We start from the raw sequence: 21652 nt of genomic DNA, 5'->3' as shown, positions 1-21652 counted from the left end.
TTTGTAAATTTCTCTCTAAACTTTTTACATATTGTAACTTATATGTTTGCACCTTGCGATTCAAAATTTAAATGACTAATTGTACATTATTTGACTTTATCAATATCACAGGGACATTAAGAGAATTTATGAATCTGGGCCTTGAAAAGGGAAGAAGCAAAAAGAAAAAGAGGTTGACCTAAGAGAGATCTATTCCGAAAATGGCAAACAACGTTAACCAGTTTTCTGAGAAAACCTGAATACCAAGTAGATGACAATTCACTTTGTCGGGAAATAATCTTCCAGACCCATCACAGTTTGATACTGATCCAAATTATATTCTAGATACAATTAACAGTAATAGTCGTGATTACAGTGATAACATTAGATTATGTGAAACATTCGCATATCTTAGCATGGTTACCAGGTGTCCCAATTTAACCCACCGGGTTGGTCTAGTGGTGAACGTGCCTTCCCAAATCAACTGATTTGGAAGCTGAGAGTTCCAGCGTTCAAGTCCTAGTAAAGCCAGTCATTTTTACACGGATTTGAATAATAGATCGTGGATACCGGTGTTCTTTGGTGATTGGGTTTCAATTAACCACACATCTCAGGAATGGTCGAACTGAGAATGTGCAACACTACACTTCATTTACACTCATTACATATCGTCCTCTGAAGAATTATCCAAACAGTAGTTACCGGAGGCTAAACAGGAAAAAGAAAGGAAAGGTGTCCCAATTTCGGCGGGATTTTTCCGATATGTAATCACCAACTCCCGATTATCCACAAATCGCACACTAATAATTGTTTTGATAGTTCATATTTTAAAAATATATAGTTTTTTCTTAATTTAAAAAAAATAAAATGTATATTTCATTCATTCAGTCCAATTTCAACCCTTATAAATTTTTTTCTCAAATTTTATCTTGGTATTGTCTAGAGAAGGAATATTTTATTCGGTGTCGTTTTTAAATAAGCGACATAACCTTCCATACCGCGTTGCTTATGGTCCAGCTACAAGCTGTTACTCCTTTTTATGTTTGTTAAACATCCCTGGCCTCCGCCGTTAGGATATGCGCTAGCAACGGCGAATCATCGCTTGTTAACAGTAACCTACCGTCTCATGTAAACCCTAACCTACAAGGTAATAGAAAATGTGGGCTTTGAAAGTGTTCTGACAGGGATCCTCGGAAATCAGCGCGGCATAAGTTGATTAGAGTCGACATTATCGGTAACATGAGTGACTTTTCTTGAGCAGAGTGAAAGTGATGTTACGGATTTTAGATGCAAACCCTCCTAGCCAAGCTCTACCACTATTGCGCATACAAAACCAAAATGTCAGTTGGCAGAACATTGAAACTCCAGTGGCAAAAAAACGCCAACGTACAAATTATACTGAACCTAATATTCGCGTACAATCATTCTTCTACCTCCATAATCTTTTCTCTTCCTATTTTTACATTGAGTGGTCCATCTTCGTTATTTCTACTGCATTTCATTACTTTGGTTTTGTTCTTGTGTATTTTCTTGCGGTAGTTCTTGCGTATAACTTCATCCATGCCGTTCATTGTTCCTTCTAAATCTTTTTTACTCTCAGCTAGAATTACCATTTTCTTTTTTCTTCAGTCATTTGACTGGTTTGATGCAGCTCTCCAAGATTCCCTATCTAGTGCTAGTCATTTCGGTATACCCCCTACATCCTACATCCCTAACAATTTGTTTTACATATTCCAAATGTGACCTGCTACACAATTTTGTCCTTCTACCTGTCCTTCGAATATTAAAGCGACTATTCCAGGATGCCTTAGTATGTAGCTCTTCTTTTAGCTATATCTTTTCAAAATGCTTCTTCCATCATCTATTTGCCGCAATACCTCTTCATTTGTCACTTTATCCACCCATCTGATTTTTAACATTCCCCTTTAGCACCACATTTCAAAAGCTTCTAATCTAAGTTTCACTTCCATATAAAGCGACACTCCAGATCTATATCGCCAGCAAATCGTAGCGTCTTTATCTTTTCACCTTGCGCTATTACTCCGGATCTAAATTATTCTTTAGCATCATTAACTGCTAGTTCTATGTAAATATTAAAAAGTAACGGGGATAGGGAACATCCTTGTCGGACTCGAATGTTTAACACATTATTAGATTTTAATTTATGTACCCCAAAATTTTCCTTAACTTTCCTGAATGCTCCGTCTATTTTATGAATGTTCAAAAAGTGCAAACTAGCGAAAGAAGAGTAGAATAAAGAAAAGTGTTCAATAGTGGAAAGAGAAATGAATCACTTTTAAGAATTTAATTTTTATACTAAACCAGTTTAACTGTAACTGAATGAAAAATTATTTAATAAGTTTGTTATACAATTATCGTGTGTATATATATATATACACGAAGCAATATATAACAGTGGTCCCTGAGGTTTAAAAAAAAGAAAAGATATAGGTATTGAAGTATACAATTGCTTGTATTGGCATCATTGATCAATAATCGTGTGACCATTTGTCTAAAAGTGTTGTTTTTAAGAGAATTATATTCTGATATTATTATTATTATTTGTTGGTGTTCACTTTTGTTTATCTGACCAAGTAAGTAATTTTATACGATTCTTATATAAATTAATAGAATTTAAATTTGAATTTTTTCTATTGATAAATTGGTAGTGTGGTTTTAACCTATATGAAAATTCATTTGAGTTCGTTGTAAATCGTTTATTTAAGCAACATTTAAAAAAATTCATATATCGTGTGCATATTATTATTATTATTTGTCGTTTTTAAATAGTAATTTTGGCACTTATGCAGTTTGTTTCCCCCTAACATTTTTTATAGTATATGTGATTACGAAGATGTTAAATTTGCTCTACAATGTATAGTCATTTCTTAAAACATTAACCGTGTTAATTAATCAAAGTTAGCGAGCATAGGTTAAGTTTGGTTAAATTATTAACAAAAAATAAGTTTGGATATTAACAAAAACCCAAACGTTTGCTGCTTTTAATTATAGATATAAATTAACCAAACTTAACCTACGCTCGCCAACCTCGACTAATCAACAGAAAACTTATATTATTTAAATAAATTATTGCAATTACTGGATATATTATTTAAATATTCAAAACATTAACAGTAATGACGTTTACGATATTAAAAACGTTGGGATGGAACAAACTGCATAAGTGCCGTAATTTTCTTTCTATTTATCGGAAATTATAATACTTATTCCCTTATCCGTTATTCTCAGATACTAATAAAAAAGAACAGTTGATAGTTCACTGTTTTGTAATAGACTGTTGAAGCTTTCAATTATATTATAATTAATGGAAAACAGATCAGTTTCATCGTAACTCCTAGCAAATGTCATTCGTTTTATTACACTCAGGTAGAACTTCCAAAAATAAACGGTGATAGGTTACAAAGAACTATTGCGACACTGAACAAAGGAAGAAAACCATCTTCACAATTAACTACCTATACCTACTTAATAATTTTGCAAAGTGTCGATTATATTAAAAAGTCTCAAAAATTAACATCTCACAATAATAAGAATTTTAAATAATTTATGAAACAAATAAATAAAACTAATTCCTAAACCTTACTGAAGCTCTCAGAAGTCGATAATTCACATTGAATTTTCATACACATGGGTGTTTAAGTAGATGATAACTTCTTTTGTAAATATATTGGTTGCTTGTTTTTCAGTTTGAATGGTTCCTTCTTTCACCATTCTTCCTCACATAATGGCATCTAGTATTGATTTATTGTTGAACATCGCTTTATTTTTAAGTTTAATGGCACTCTATTAAGAGAGTTGGCTTTGGATTGACATCAAGTATACCAACTTCCTTTAAGTAGATGTCAAGCCGAACCAACCATTTGCTTGCTTCTATTGTAGCAGTATTATACCTGGATCTTCCATAGAAGAGAATGATTCAAATTTCTGCAATTTATTTATCCACACAACTGATCTACCACAGTATTTAAGGAGAGTTACACTAGTTGATCTTTGAGTGACTTTGTCACCAATATAATTGGCATCACTGTGTGGCTCAATTTATCTACTGGTTGTTTTACTGCATCTGATACAATCATCAGGAATAGATTACAAATATCTGAAATATCTTTTTACCAAATTAAAACGAGACTTTATTGGTTGAATCTGTGCTCCAGATGCAATATTCAAGGAAAAACTTAAAATCTGATGTTTTGTCAAACTAAATAATTTAAGATTCCAACCATTTACCTGTAATGTTCACCGGTGGAGATTAGAAGAGAGTTTCCAGGTTCTCAACTAAATTCAATTGGAAAGATTAAGGTTTACTGTTGCTAAACCCATATTTTTGTAGAATTATCTTTGCATATAGTGACTGGTCTATCTTTGTAAATTTTCCACTTAATTTGATTTTAATTTAAATCAACAATTTAACTTTGTGATAGGCCCATGATCATTAAAGAACTGCCATCAAGATGAAAAAAACACCACAATTTTTTTGCTGTGGTGTATGTGATCTACGTTGCCTTCCTCTAGACCACACTGCTATAAGAAGTGTGTTAGACATTTATACAAACTCTTAAAAACTTGTTTAAGGCCATACAAATGTTTTAATAATTTGTACACTTTTTGTGTTCCACATCATTTCCTTGAGGTTATCGTATGAACACATTCTTGTTTAGTTGTCCATTGAAGAAAGCAGTCTACATCGTGAATAGCTAAAATTGTCCTGACTTGTCTTTAAGTGGGAAACAGGGCTGAAATTGTTAAAATAATTTAACTGTGGATGTTCACTGTAGCTCATAGCAATTAGTCTTGCTTTACACTTTATGATGTCATCTGAATCAGTCTTGACAGCACATACCTCTTGACAGCACATGACTCTGCATAGTCTCTTGATAATTTGAAGGTGGTAGGTGAAGAAAAAATATTCTTCCTCTTGGTATCTGGATGGTTTGTCTGCCAATGGTTCATTAAATGGTATCTGTCCTCATTGTTCTGTTGCTTATGCATGAGGAATTAAATTTTCATGTGTTGATTTGTACGTATATCAGTAAAGTCTTTACTTGCTATGTAAGAAAAATTATGAATTTTAGATTCTTGTAATGTTTCCGGTCTGAATTTAAGATCCGTGCAGACAACTTTTTACTTGTCTGGAAAATAAAATCTGTAACTGCACTATGCAGATCCAACCTTTAATGATTTTGCATCAGATATTCATTTTTTGTTGTCCAGAATCCAAGCAAAACATTCAGTTCAAAAAATTCTGAGATGATTGATATTCACTTCCCTTTTCAGAAATCACTAAACACAGGTCCTTCCTTTCACTTTTGTTGGTGTTGTTCTATTTATTGTATGTGTAGCAGAAAGGAAAGAAAGCATTACTTCACCTCTAAGCAACTTGGGTAAGTTGAGTGCAGAATGCAACCAGTATCTTGCCACATCACAAATGATTCTGTTTTCTCTCTCAGCTACTCTAGATTGTTGTGGAGTATAAGATACCGTCATAAAATGTTAACACTTGCATTAATATTTCCAAGCTTGATTCAACTGTAGCACAGTGTTTGTTATTAGAGGACATTCGTTTGATTTATGGCCCTTGGAAAATGGGCCGATATAGAGTTTAACATAGATTCAAAACGGTCTCTTTATTAATTTTAATAAATATTTTTATTTATTTTATAAATATAATTTAAGCAAACTTATTTTTAATTTTTTAAATTCTGTGTAATTTATGTTGACTGCCAGTAGTTATTTATTTCTGTGCTCTCTTAAGCCTCAGGCATATGCATAAAACTGCATCAGACTTTTTTAAAGTCTGATGCAACCTGCTGTTTTTCGTAAATATTACACACCAGTTTGTAAATTTATCAATTGCTTCCTCACCTGCACTGCGCAGTAATTCCATCTATTCTAGTAGCCTTTCTGCTATTCAAATGATGACAGGATATGATTACATTAAGCTAAAGGTCAAAGAAAACAAATCCCACACCTTCAAGAGAAGGATCTCGTGGAATGTGTACCATCTCATGGTATGATTGCAGCAGGATTGAGCACATTTCACCTGCACATTTCACTCTTCAGTCTGCTTGTTTCTAAATTAAAAATTTCCCAGATGTTGAATTGACCATGGTATACCAGCTCTGTTATTATAGCCACCACAAAATCCTGATCTCACCATACCAGACAATTCATTATGGGAAAATTACCAAGGTACATGTATCTGTACATCGCTACACCACAAATGTAGAATTACGTGATGCTGTGAGGGATGTCTTCTGTAATATAACACCAGAAATGCTCCATTATATGTCGCAGAGGAAGTGTAGAATTGTGCATATGAAATGAAGGTGAACACAGATCCACTAGACCATTAAAATTAATACTATGTGTAAGTGAGTAAATTAAATAATTCATTGTTATATTGCATTTTTATTTATAACTCATTATAAATTTTTGGTTCTAACTTTAGGGATGTACAGTGACTTCCTGGCCACCTGTACTAAGTGTGCAGCAGAGTTTACACAGTATTTATTCTCTTATTGAAGAGATTTTTACAACCTTTCTCTAGAAATATGAAGAAAGAAGGGTTAGATGCTTATAATATCTGAAATTATTCTGAAGTAACACGGGTCAAAACAGCAACTAAACCAAAATGTATAAAATTACAGTAAGAATCAACAGCATAGCTTTGTGTTGTACAAAAAATTCCAATTTTAAACTTGTTTGAAAAATTCCATAAAAATATTACATGAAAAAATGGCAATATATTGTTAATTGCAACCAATTGATCTAGTAGCCAACAAACTATTTAATTGGCTGGTTGTGGATATATAGGAATTGAAAAAACTGGTGGTGAGAACCATGAGACCAAATATGCTTACTGGCACAAAATAAATTCTTACAGGAAAGCCATGCGCTTTTTAAAAGCACCACTGATAAATGTAGAGAATCAAATGTTGCAGAGGAATGGCACATTACCTTTTAAAGTGTACATAGATACACTTCTTAAAAAACCAAGCTTATGTGATATCCTGAAATCCATAGTTAGATTCAAACATTGTCAGATGTTTTATGACAATATTCATTTGTTCACAATAAAGAAAAATTATTTAGATTTACAGAGAACAAATATTGTGCGGAATTTTTTTTTTAAGAGATTAATTAGATTTTTGTGTAAGCATTACCAAGCGTTTTCTGAAAATGAGAGATTGTATGACATTTTTTTGAAAGATAGCGTAAACGATTCTGGTTGATGGCCTTTCGAGAAAAATAATCCAATTGTGGTATTACAAGACAATGCAAACACCATATCTAGTACGGGTACATAGTCAACCGATACGCAGATCCTTTTGTACAATCAACAAATACCCACGCCTTTGTACTAGCTAACTTCAAATTAAAAGACCTACTGTAGAAAATAATTATTCTAGCTAGGCTAAAACCTATGTACTATTATAATTAATACCGTTAAGTTTGTAATACAAGTTTTTATATAATTAGGATGTACTGTGCAATTTTCAGTGGGTGTATCCAGCGCGTATGAAAATTATGTGTTTGTATATAAAGAACAAATCCTGCGCGGTCCTTAAACGGAAGGTTAAGTGTATTGTAATCAAAAAGGCTGTGAAGCAAACGCAAATTTTAATGATGCAGTGAGTTTGATTTCGCTAGTGTTTGGGACGTTACTGAATTTGTTAAATATTAAGTAATTATGTAGTATTGTTTCTATTTCATAATGGCAGTTAGTTTTAGAAGATTTATTTGTATTTATCGCTCTCGATGTTTTTCTCTATCTAAAGAAAACAATACTTTTCCGAGTGTAAGGAGGTTATGTTATAGTCAGTATTGTACTCGTTTGTATGAACATCACAATTTTAATTATTGTTTACAAACCTCGAGAATATTACTAGTTTCCAAACGAAGTTATATCAGTTTAACTCCTTACAGTGCCATCGATGACAATTATGAAGACGAGAGTAAACGTTATGAATCTGGTTACGTATGGCTTAAATTTCTGTTTGCTGTATGTGGATTTGGTTTCACGGTTGCAAATTGTTCGCATACAGGCAAGATGAAACGTATGTAGTATTAACCCTTTCCTTTCCAGTTGTAAATTTTGGGAATGACTAGTCATCATTCTAACATAAACGATAGAATGAACTGCATGATTTGCTTGGGTGTAAGTTCTGCATTACGGAAGGGCTGTTATGACGCGAATTTTTGTTTTTATTAATTATTTTAATGAAGTATGATTGTTATCTCGTGTATTGTTTTTAATTTGGGGGTTCCAGTGGTCATTTGTTTGAACAAGTAGCTTTTACCTGCGTTATGACTATTAACAGTACACACAGTGCTAGTGTTCCCAAAAAAATATTCGCCTATCCATTTCTCCATGTCGTGCTTATGTTCACATGGAAAGATTATTGCATAATACTATATGAGTTTTCTTTTTGTGTTTTTAACCTTTTTACCGTTGTGCACTCAATACAGTTTTTATTGTTCTTAGATGATAGAACATTTTTCATTTGTATTCTTCAATTATGTAATTTTCACCTACTCTATACATAACAAATACAGTTTCTTTATATTAGCAATTTACTTACAGTTTATTGTAGCAAAAGTTTATTTAATTATTTATTCTAGAAATTTAACCTTTTATAAGTATTTTTTGTGTTTACTTTTTACATAAATATGAAATATTCTGTTGCTGTTATTAATCTACTGTTGTAGATTAAATTGCTATTACCATCTTACCTTTTACTGTTGCTTTGTTGTATTTGAATAAAAAAAAACAAATAAGTGGTTAGAAACTGTATTAAGTGCATGCTAAGTTATTGATTTTATATTTTTTATGACCTGGAGATTTCAGTTGATTAAATCTCTCCCATAGATTACAATTGCTATAGTTCATTTCTTGAAAAAACCATTTTCCTTCATTGCTGTTTATAGAGTTTGATATGTTTTAATGTCATGCATGTTTCTTGTAATATTGTTAAATCAGTTTCTAAGTATTTAGTGGGGAGATTCTGTACAATTACTCAGTCATATCCACTTTAGTATTTTAGATATAATTTAATAGTAGTATTATTTTCAGAACTTCTAATTTTGCTCATTACATTGGTTACATGGTATTATTTTGACCTAGCATTTGTGCTGTAACTCAAAGGCAGTAATATTATAATTGTTATAGAACATTCTGCTTGCTGGCCTCTGTGGCGTGAGTGGTAGCGTCTCGGCCTTTCATCCGTAGGTCTTGGGTTCGAATTCTGATCAAGCATGGCATTTTTACACACGCTACAATTCATTCACCTCATCCTCTGAAGCAATACCTAATGGTGGTCTCGGAGGTTAAACAAAAAAAGAACATTCTGTTTTTGAACAAGATATACAGGATAATGCATTAGAAAGTACAATTTTTCAAATTACACGATGCAAATTTTGCCCATTCTCTTCATAGACTTGCTGAAACAAATTGTTAAAAATGTTTTGCTGCCAGATATTCTCAATAAATGATCACTGTTTTGGTAAATTGGGCTACTTTAAATACATAAATACTAGTTGTCTTATAATAAAACGTACTAAGGGAGGCCCTGGCACCAGTAATATCCATGAAACGTACTATTCATTACTATTAATCTTAACAGTTGTTTATTTAAGTTTGTTTGTTTTCTTTGATTTGTTGCCTTTTTTATGAAGAAAGTAAAGTAATAAAGTTTTAAATTTATGGATTGGAAAGGGTTAAAAATACTAAACATTTATTCTCATAGGATTGAAATTTTTTTTAAGTTTGATTTTTATTTCATTGTCTTGCTTTGAATGTTATACTATAAGGTTTTGTAATTGAGTGTGACATTAATGAATTCTCCAAGGTATTAAGAACAAATACTAAGTAATAATTAGCAATTAACAACTGTTGATAATAAACAAACGATTCTTTTTGCAATGGGTTGTAGAACCTGAATTGAGTTAAACAAGTTAGTTCATATAGTAGGGTTTTTACTTCTGTTTTATCAGTTCATGCTGGACTTCTTGACCAGTCATTGCATGAAAATATGGAGTTGATTTTTGTATTTTTTATGAATATGAAAGTTTTTAAAGTATTGAAGTTTTATCATATACAGTATAGCTTGTTATTACTTATACATTCTTTGTTTCTGTATTTGCTAAGGCTTTATTCTGGCAACAAATTATTTACCACTCAGTTCTTACTTTCATACATAAAAGGCATTCAGTTAATTAAATACATAATTTAAGTAAAGTTCTGTTGATTATTGAACAATTTATCCAGTAACAAAAGCAGACCATATACTGTATTGACTTCATCACTCTGAATATTTCATTAACTACATCGTGTTAAAAAAGTATTTTCTTTTGTAATTATTAGGATATGTATTCTTTAGCATAAATAAAACTGATTTTATTTTGTGTACACTGTATTTGATTTCAGTTTAATTTTAAAGGTTTTTTTATTGTATCTATTTTGATATGTCTAATTTATTCATTCAGTCCCATCAACTAAAAATTCATGAGGTCTCCTAATTTTACAGTTATGACCTACTAAGTACAAACATATACGTTTTTTTTTTAATTTGGCATTTGTAATTTCTAATATTTCAAATGAGATTGGAATTTATAGAAAGACATTTATTAGTTTTTCTATTTTTGCACGTTTTCATATATATTCTTCAAATTAATTAATTTCCACCTACTCTATACTTGCAAATTCAGGCTTTCTGTTAGCAATCTACTTCCAGACAGATTATTATAGTAAAAGTCAATTTTATTATTCCTTTAACATTTATTTATTTTTTGTGTTTGTATATAAATAAATAATGTTACATTATGTTAACTCTGAATGGTAAAGCAATAAAAAATTATAATTATTTTCGAAAGTAACCATTTATTTTGAAAATAATCATTTATTACAATTTTTTTTGTGATTAATTCACGATATAAGGTTTGAAGCTTGTGCATGGGAATATGAACCAAAAGTTTTGTTGTGTATAAAAAATGACGTCTGACTGGGACTCGAACCTGGTAAAAATTAAAAATTTGTGTAAAAGTGTTTTAATCATTTGTTACAAAAACATTTATTTACTTTATAAAGAAATGTTACATTATACAGTTATTAACATTACTGATAACAATATTCTTGAAGACTAAAAATTCATTGAGGAGGGGTGGTACTCTGTATTTGAAAAAGTAAAGAGATGTCTTTGGTTTAGCTGAACCTAATAATAAGTGGAGATTTGGTTCAAGTTCCAGTATTACAAAATTTAACTTTTACCGTCCCAACAGCAGAAAATGTAGTTTCTCAAAGATATGTGTTAGAAAATAGAATTAAAAATAGTGGTTTTCTCAACAGTGATGGATATTTATTTTTAAACTTTTGCCAAAATTCTCATAACTCTGATTTAGTAAATTCCATTTTTAAGCCTCAATCACAAAATAATTCCATCAAAGATTTTGTTTTGTTACTAGTTAGGATTCCAGGAATAATATACAGTATGAAAAGGGTTTCTAATCATAGGAATTCAAAGTATTTTTTGAAATATTTCCATAACTTGGAAATTTCAAAAGTTTCAGTAAGGATTATGCAATGGAATTTTATATTATTTGATGAGATTATCCTTTTTATTTCAATTTTGTGTACTGTCACAAATTTTTCCAGATTTGGAAAATGCAGGAGGTTTTCATTTGAAACCCTGTTATTCATTATTTGACATTTTTTTTGATAAATTCCTTTATTTTGTCTACTGAAAATTGATCGTTGTTTCACCTTACAAATTTGAATTTAAGTCTTGAAGCAATTGAAAATATCTGTTAAGTAGACTAGTGTTAGTCAACAGCTCATCTACCCACCGGGTTGGTCTAGTGGTGAACGCGTCTTCCCAAATCAGCTGGTTTGGAAAGTTGAGAGTTACAGCGTTCAAGTCCTAGTAAAGCCAGCTATTTTTACACGGACTTGAATACTAGATCGTGGATACCGGTGTTCTTTGGTGGTTGGGGTTCAATTAACCACACATCTCAGGAATGGTCAAACTGAGACGGTACAGGACTACACTTCATTTACACTCATACATATCATCCTCATTCATCCCCTGAAGTATTATCTAAACGGTAGTTACCGGAGGCTACAACAGGAAAAAGAAAGAAAAGTCAACAGCTGCAGGAACATCTGCATCTCTGAATGTAGCTAAAATTACTTGCTTTACATTGTTTTTTGAACTTAGTTTCTTCCATATGCACTCATTGAATTGTACAGCAAAAAAAATTACTATTTTTTACTTGAGTTATTATGTTTAATGCAATGCTTTCAGTTTATTTTATTGCATGGTGGTACTGTATGTAGTTGTTTAGTGGACAATTCACCTAACATTCAAGTTACCATATCTTTTGCAGCAGGTAACAACAGCTTTTCACCAGTTGTTAGAAAGATGTGCCTCAACTGCTCTTTGAGTACTGCCTGTAAAAAGACGACATAATTTTCTTTGTGCATTTTATCTCTGACAATTTTTGAACAAAGTAATTTTTGTTTCTAATGTTGAATGTTTAGTGGTAAGGTAGTGTTTCAATATTGAAGGTTTCATACTTTGGTCAGAAAGCAGATTTTGAATCTGTTTTAAGAAAGCTGATTCATTTTATACACCCGTCACAGTAAATACAATATTAATGTCCCCAGGATCATATTTTCTTATAAATATTCATATTTTAATAGGAGAATGATCTTGCCTTACTGCAAATTCTGATTCTGAAGTAGAGCTCATTGATACAAGTTTTTTGTCTGGTGTTGTTTTGTTTGTCATTGCTCTATTAAGCCCCTTTTCTATATTGATTTATATTTTATCAACTTTAACTAATTATGTTAATTAAATTAAACCAAATTAATTCAAGCAAAGCACATAAATAAGAAAGTATATAAGAAAAAAGGTGCTTTCAAGATACGTATGCCAACACTAGGACTTCTAGGACACTAGTTTTATCAAATGAAATAGTAACACAATTACAATATTTTCAAATCAGAGAGTTTGTAAAACAATGGAAGCAGCTACATCCGTCCATGTGTAGGATTATCATGATCAATTCACTTAACTGCTGGAGGAAAGTATGGTAATCCTTTTATAATAGCCATTAAGAATTTTTTTTTATATGTGCAACATGATGCATGTTGGACAGACAAATTGTTACATATGCACTGTGGTATGTAAGAACTGTCAGTGTTTGTTCTTGCTGTTCGAACAGCTGATATTCTTATTGTTGCTATTCATAAATAATTTCCTCAATTTAAGGGGAAAAGAAGTACAATGATGAAATACTTTTGTATTATAATACATCAAAAAAGGTTTGAGCACCCGTGATCCATTTTATTAATAATAAGTAAATACTACTGCTAATAATATCTCTTGTACTAATAATTTTGTATTACAGTATAAAATTCTGTATTTTTGTATTGTGCCTAGTTGTGTATCACCTTGTTAAATTCACTGGTGGTACACAGAAATCTGTGCTGTACCAGTGATTTTGATTAATGTATGTTAAAACATTTTTCACAAGATAAAAACTGAAATTGCAAAAATATCACTGATAAATATAATTTTTGTTTCCTAACATGTGATGCATTATTTTAATCTGTTTTTTAATGCTGAAAACGAATATGAACTCAGAATCTTTCTATCGCCCACCATTTTTGAAAAACTTTAAATTTTTATTAAAGAATTTTTTTTCATTTTCAACATATTTTTCAACCTTTTAAACTCCTGAATTTTATTTTGTTAGCTCATTTTTTATGTTTAACTTTGTTAACATCATTTGTAAGTTATAAATTTATTTTTATTTATAAAAATTGTCATGTGTACTAGACAAACAATTAAATCATGTCATAATTACATATTATGACATATGTACCTATGGTTTGGCGTGAACCAAAGGATCATGTAGCAGATTGTTACTTTTGTTTAACAAGTGTGTTTTGAATTTCTAAAAAATCTAAACATACTGTAAAATATCCTTCATTGCAATCTGCAATCAGGTCTGTACCTCATGAAATTGAATAATTTCAGCCACCTGTGAATGTATGTTTCGAAAGCAGCGATGAAGAAACAGGCACTACTGAAGAAGACAGTAATGATTTTGATTTTGAATTATCTTCCAATAAGCCACATCTTATATCACAAAGTGAATTAAATGACTTGGTTAGGAATTTAAATTTATCAAAAAATGAAGCTGAACCGTTAGGATCAAGACTGCAAGTTTGGGATTTACTTCAAATAATTCGGAAATTTTAGGCTTTTGAAGCCGACAAAAAGAACTTTCTCAGTACTTTATTGATGAAAATAATTTGGTTTATTGTACAAATATTGATGAGGTTATTTTGCACCTAGGACAAGTTCATAAACCTGTGGACTGGCACCTTTTCATAGATTCGTCCAAGTATAGTTTAAAAGTGGTTCTAGTACATAACGGTAACAAATATCCTTCGATACCGATCGCTTATGGAATTAATTTGAAAGAGACATATGATGTAATGAAAGACATTCTTGAAAAAATAAATTATAAAAACATAGCTGAAACATATGTGGTGATTTGAAAGTTATAGCTATTTTGGTAGGCATGTAGTTAGGCTGTACTAAGTATATGTGTTTGCAAATGGGACAGCCGAGCTAGGGATAAACATTATGTTACCAAAGAATGGAAGAAGTGAGACAATTTAACTCCAAATGCGAAAAATATTATTCATGAGCACTTAGTTGAACCCAAAAAAATATGTTTACCCCCTCTCAATATCAAGCTAGGACCAATGAAAAATTTTGTAAAAGCAATGAAGGAGAGTCCCGGATTTTTGTACAACAGGCAGAAATTTCCAAATGTAAGTGAAGGAAAAATTAAAGAAGGAATATTTGTTGGTCCTCAAATAATAGAGTTGGTCAAAGATGATGTATTTAACTCGATGTTAAATAATGTAGAAAGTGAAGCTTGGGCTTCATTTAAAGGCGTTTGTAAAAATGTTTCTCAGCAAACAAAAATCCGACAACTACCACGATATTGTTAATCAACTTCCTATTTCATACAGAGCAATGGGATGTAATATGTCTTCGTAAATACATCTCCTCCACTCACATCTGGATTTTTTCCCGGACAACCTTGGAGATGTAAATGACGAACCATGGTGAACGTTTCTACCAAGACATTTTGGTGATGGAAAGCCGCTATAAAGGCAAGTGGAATACTAACGTGCTAGCCAATTACTGTTGAACATTAATTTGGGATGTGCCTGAGACTATTTAAAAAACATTATGTTACCAAAGAATGGAAGAAGTGAGACAATTTAACTCCAAATGCGAAAAATATTATTCATGAGCACTTAGTTGAACCCAAAAAAATATGTTTACCCCCTCTCAATATCAAGCTAGGACCAATGAAAAATTTTGTAAAAGCAATGAAGGAGAGTCCCGGATTTTTGTACAACAGGCAGAAATTTCCAAATGTAAGTGAAGGAAAAATTAAAGAAGGAATATTTGTTGGTCCTCAAATAATAGAGTTGGTCAAAGATGATGTATTTAACTCGATGTTAAATAATGTAGAAAGTGAAGCTTGGGCTTCATTTAAAGCGTTTTAAAGGCGTTTGTAAAAATGTTTCTCAGCAAACAAAAATCCGACAACTACCACGATATTGTTAATCAACTTCCTATTTCATACAGAGCAATGGGATGTAATATGTCTTCGTAAATACATCTCCTCCACTCACATCTGGATTTTTTCCCGGACAACCTTGGAGATGTAAATGACGAACCATGGTGAACGTTTCTACCAAGACATTTTGGTGATGGAAAGCCGCTATAAAGGCAAGTGGAATACTAACGTGCTAGCCAATTACTGTTGAACATTAATTTGGGATGTGCCTGAGACTATTTAAAAAATAAAAGCATTTGCAAAATCATTCTAACCCAGATATGGCCGTACAAAATGATAAATTTTACAGATTTTAACTATATTTTTCCGTAATTCTTTTTGAAGCATTATTTATTTAAAACTAAGGGTGATAGAAAAATTGTATTTACAGATCTGTAATGCACACAAAAAAGCAATTCAAGAAATAGTATCACACTGAGAGAAACATTAAAAATGTTTTTTTCTCTATCAGTGTATTCAGTCTTGCATACACTTTTTAATATTACAATATATGTTAAGATTTTTTTCTTTAACCTGGAAATTATTATCCATTTTGACATTTTAAATCCATTTCTTAAGATTTGTTCACTAATGTTAAAATCTCACTTTCATTGTTAGTTTTCAAGTTGTCTTATGTCTGAAAAGAAAAAAAAAACATTTATGGTAATAAATTTCATTAAACATGTTTACTATGTTCAGGCAGCAGTGCTGTCTGACACCATGTGATGTTAAATATTAGTTTTACTTTCTTTTCAACATAATTGTTTCTATTTTATTTAACATGTGGTTGTATTCATTAATTGTTTATCAAATGCATAACACAACCATATGATACGGCCTAGTCGCCAAGCTTGTTGGATTCACTTATAGTATATTATTGTAAGATAATTGTTAAATTATGGCGGGCAATATGTTGAGACACAGTTCCATATCATTCACTCCTCTCCTGATGATTCACTCGGCTTCGTATGCTTCACCCAGCTTCTGACGATTCACTCGGCTCCATCTACTCTGTATAAGTTGGCTCCGCACTAGAATCTGGCAGTCTAGTCTAGTCTCAATCTGTCATTTGAAGACTCATTTTCTTCAGTCAAAATTTACCCATCATATAGTAGACATGTATATATTCATTAAATTATATATATTTTTCAACAATGTAATACAAATTTAATTAAATCATGAATATGTTAATATACAATTGTTAATTCGAATCGGTATTTGTTTTATTTAAATCCACTTTGGATTGGAACAGCATGATTCTTTTCATGCTGTTTAACACTCTTAGCGCCATGTGTATCAATCTGATACATTTTTAGCAATGTCAAAACGGCCATGTGTATAATTTTGATGCACACGTAATGGTCTTAATAAATAAATAAAAAATGTCTGGCCTGGGGTGAAGTTTTACTGATTTAGACGTAGCGCTAAGAGTGTTAAATAAGGTCTCAGTAAAATAAGTACAACTTAAAATAGAACAGGCTTTAATTTGACATAATCTGTTTTTAACTGTTTGTTTAGAAGTTATAACTACTCAAAATACAGGTACCTCTTTTCATTTGCCAGATTTTAGTTAATTACCAAAGAAAGTTGTATTGAAAAATACAATTATCTTTCTTACCTGTTTAAGCCATTTTTTTCATAAAGAATAAATAACTAATATGTGATGTTATTTTTGCCATCAATCAGAGCTATTAAACTTAAAAAACAGGATTTTTCTTCAGCGCTTATATAATGAAAATTTAAAAATTTTTATAACATTTCAGAGAAACTGTTACTAATTGTGTAAAATAAATTTTATTGAGAGCTTTGAAGTAAAGAAATTATTAGAAGGACTGTACTCAATCCAAAATGAAAAAAAATCCATATGAACCAGGAGGCAGTGGTTGAGTACAATCTTTCATTGAAGCCAATGTGGACAATTGTTTTGTTTTGTTTTATTATATCTTAATTGATTCTTTCATGTAGTTTCCAGAACTTTTTCCTGATTCAAGACTTCTAATTTAGGATAGAATCTTTTGTAATATTGTAACAAAATTTTGTCTTACGTGAACTATTATTTAACATGGGCTATTGCTTGCCTCGAAAGAAAAATACATAGAATCTATCACCTGGAATTCTATTCTAAAGGATAAACAGAATAGTGTATTATTTTATAAATATGTAGCTAAAGTGTAAAAGAAAGATTTTTTAATGATAATCACTTCAATAAAACACAACAAATTCAAACAAGATATACTAGTTTTTTTTTTTCTACGTGCACGCTTCCATGAAACCAAACCATTAAAGACATCAAGCACCTTTTACTTGCTAAGTTCTTTCATGTTGCAAGATTACGCTTAAAATGTAAATAGAAAGTAATAAATGCTCGTGGACACTGTTTCATTGTATGCTGTTAACATTTATTCATAGCTAATCACCATAGTAGCCAGCGATGCTTAAAATTCGCATTAAAAATATGATTCTCTAGTTACTATTCACGTTTTGGTTTTCAAGAGATTATTCATTTAATTCCAGTAATGTCATTTCTGTTATTTTGTAAATTACATTATTGAAGGTGGAATACCTTTTGGTTTTCAAAAATTCAGAGATGTTTTAATCGTCTTCTTTTTTTCTTACTGTGTTATTAAAATTCATTATTGACAAAATATTATTGCCATAATTAAACAAAAAAAAATTGTTTATTAATTCAAATGTCACAATTCTGTGATTGGTTGAATGATACATTTTTTCTAAAACTAATTTTTAATAGGTTATGCAAGAAAAAGTTGGAAGGGTGTTGCTAGCCCTTCTTCTTGACAGAGAGGCGGTGATGCTACCTCTATAATCCTTAAAATAGGGTTTTTCGACTTCTTCCGTACATTCAAATACATTTTATTAAATAAGTAAGAGTGATGTCTTATGAAAGATTGTGTTTAAGAGTCCTGAATAAAAATGCAATCATATGCGCAAAACAGTTTTTCTGTTAGCATTCTTATTAACTACTATCAAAATATTCAGTCTTCAGAAGTGGTCCAGCTGATACTGATCAGTAAAGAATGACTCCTACGACTCAACCATTTACATCAAATTTTAACGTTCATATCTACATTTTAATGAAACTGATGTAGTAGGAGATTTTTGAGCCTCAACATTTTATACACAAGCATAAATATATACATATATATATATATATATATATATATATATATATATATATATATATCTAACACATCCTGTCAAGTATTTTTCATGATTTATTTAATATTTATATTGCACAATGTTCACTCATACAACTATTTAAACAACTTATTTAAAAATAAGTTGTGATACAGTTTTTCATTACATTTCTTTTGTTAAGATCTAGTGTATATAAATGGTTTGCAAAAAACATGTCATATACTGAAATGTAAAAGAAACCTCATGTAGTAAAAAGATTATTGAATGAAAGTTTAAACTTGACAAAATGTGTTTAGATTTCATTTTTTTCATAGAGTTGAAGTTGGAATCTGTAGAGTTTCATGTAAATAGTCATACTTGCTCCTAAATAATTTTTCTTTGTAAAAAAAAAATTATCACTAATTTTAAAAATAAATATGGAGAAATATTTCTGTTTTGAAAAACACTGTATCCATGAACAGTGTTCAGTATAAATAATTAATAAATCTTGAAAAATACTTGATGGGATGTGCATTGATTTAATTTTTTTGCATAGAGTTGAAGATGGAGTTGTCCATAACAGTTTTTAAATAACATTTTTATTATTATTATTATGCTTTTACGGCCAACATGGGACCACTTAAGTCAATTTTAGTTGGATCTTTTCTGAGAAAAGCGTGTTATTTTACTCTTTCGAGCTGCTCAGTATTTCTTCATCCGTTCAGATCTTGCTTTCTTTTTTTCATCCGTAAACACCCTCTTCGTTGTATTTTGTCGTTTGTCTGTCTTTTGTTTAAATCTAATGCTTTTATCTTTTAGCTTTGTAATTTTTCCAGTTTTATTCTGTAGGTCAGTCAGGGAAATTCCCAATTCTTTCATATCTTCTCTAATTTCTTTGATCCATCCTACTTCTAGCTTTTGGAACCAGAGCTTTTCAATGATATTTCTTGACAGTCTTGTTTCCGGTGTCCTTATGAGATGACCGAAGAAAGAGATTCTTTTTTTCCGCATAGTATCAGTAACAGGCTCTATTTCTCAATACACCACCTCATTTGGCACAATCCACCATCGGCCTTCTTTTTGGTGTTTTTTATTGATACACGTTCTGACAATTCTCCTCTCTATTTTCAGAATTTTTTCAATTCGGTTTTTCTGAGTGATTTTGAAAAGGGTCTCGCTTCCGTAGGTGACTTCTGGCTATACTACAGTTTTATAATGTTTAAGTTTTGTTTTAGCAGAAATGCATTTTTTGTTATATGTTGACCGAGTTAATTTTTGGGATTTAATCATTTTATTTGTCCTGTTTTGCCATGTCACTTTTTCATTTAAATTATAAGTTATTATTTCCCCTAGATATTTAAATTGTTTTACTATTTTAATTTTCTGATTGTTTACCGTAATGCGCTCTATTACCAGAGGATCTATGGCCATTAGTTCAGTTTTTTCGAAAGAGATATGAAGCCCTATCTTTTGTGCTAGGTTTTGAAGGCTCATGATTTGTGTTTTGGCTTCTTGAATATTATTTGCTAAAAGAGCGAGGTCATCTGCAAATCCTAGGCAATTTAGTGTGATGGAGTTTTTCTTAGTACCCATTTTTATATTTTTGGGATTTATTTCATACCATTTTCTCATGACAAATTCGAGGGCGCAGTTAAAAAGGAGTGGTGAGAGGCCGTCTCCTTGCCTCAATCCAGTTTTTATGTAGAAGGGTTGAGAGAGTTCACCTCTGAATTTCACTCTGGACTGGGTATTGGTTAAAGTTAATTTTATCATGTTTACGAGTTTAGGGTGAAGGCCCAGGTTTCTCAGAATATTCAGCATGGATGGTCGGTGTATACAATCATAGGCCCTTTTAAAGTCGACGAAGGTGATTATTAGTTGTTTTTTCCGTCTTTTATATAAGTCCATCATAAGTTTTAGGGATATTATTTGCTCCGGGCAACCTCTCCATGGCCTAAATCCCCCATGGTATTCCCCAAGTTCCAGTTCAAGTTGGTCTTTGCATCGGTTGTATATGATTCTCGACAGGATTTTGTATGTGCAATCCAGGAGAGATATGCCTCTGTAGTTTTCCGGATTAGTTTTATCCCCTTTTTTATGTAATGGATGGATGAGGACTGTGGTCCAGTGTTCTGGAAGTTTTTCTTCGTTCCATATTTTCATGAGGCATAGATGTAGGGAAGTTTTGACTGAATAAACTGATGAGTGTTTCCAGAGTTCTGCGAAAAGCTGGTCTTCTCCGCTTGCTTTGTAGTTTTTTATTTCATTTAAGGCTGCGAGAACTTCTTGAATTGTTGGTGGGTTGATATTTACCGGTGAAGTTTTAACTGGAGTTTCAGTGTCAATCTCAAAAAGCTCTGGGGGGTCGTCACAGTTGAGGAGTCTATTGAAGGTTTCTGCCAAAATTTCAGCACTTTCTTTATTGGTGTGGGCCATATTTCCTTTGTTTCCTCTCAGCATAAGGGTGGGTGGTTCATATCTTTGAAGAGCCTGACCAAAAATTTTATAATAGTCTCGGAAATTAGTTTTCTTGGAACTTTCTTCTATTTGCTGAATCAAGTTTTTTTGGGCTTGTCGTTTGGTTCCTCTTATAATTTTCTGAGTTATTTTCCTTTGTTTGGTGAATTCATGGTTAGATTCTTCATTTTTCTGGGTTTGGTGGTTGATCCAAGCCCGGTGTCGGTCTTTGACTGCTTTGTCACATTCTTCATTCCACCATTTGTGTTTTTTTCTTGGGTTTATAGGGGCTAGTTCTTCAGCTATTTCTTTCAGTTGGGATGTCAGTTCTTTTAAATTATTAGTTAATTTGATTTTTTTTGTTGTTTCTTCAAAGATTGCATTGTTTATTAATTTATGTGGATCATAAGCT

General features: G+C 31.4%; 1 protein-coding gene across 4 annotated transcripts in view; it reads left to right on the top strand.

Moving 5' to 3' along the window:
• The first annotated feature begins 2455 nt into the window (after positions 1-2455).
• LOC142320492 (uncharacterized) overlaps positions 2456-21652 on the top strand; it is a 143158-nt gene continuing 123961 nt past the window's right edge. Inside the window, exon 1 of one of the 4 annotated variants that reach the window (XM_075358348.1) lies at positions 2456-2573. The gene's annotated coding sequence lies outside the window, so the exon portion shown is untranslated. Of the gene's footprint in view, positions 2574-7857; positions 8046-21652 lie in introns of those variants that run through there. The other 3 variants (XR_012755405.1, XM_075358349.1, XM_075358346.1) reach the window with 3 other exon arrangements.

The sequence above is a fragment of the Lycorma delicatula genome, chromosome 2 (assembly GCF_047948215.1).
Source record: "Lycorma delicatula isolate Av1 chromosome 2, ASM4794821v1, whole genome shotgun sequence".
Classification (NCBI taxonomy): domain Eukaryota; kingdom Metazoa; phylum Arthropoda; class Insecta; order Hemiptera; family Fulgoridae; genus Lycorma; species Lycorma delicatula.
The sequence above is the reverse complement of the archived record's forward strand: the minus strand, read 5'-3'. Positions and strand labels throughout refer to the sequence as shown.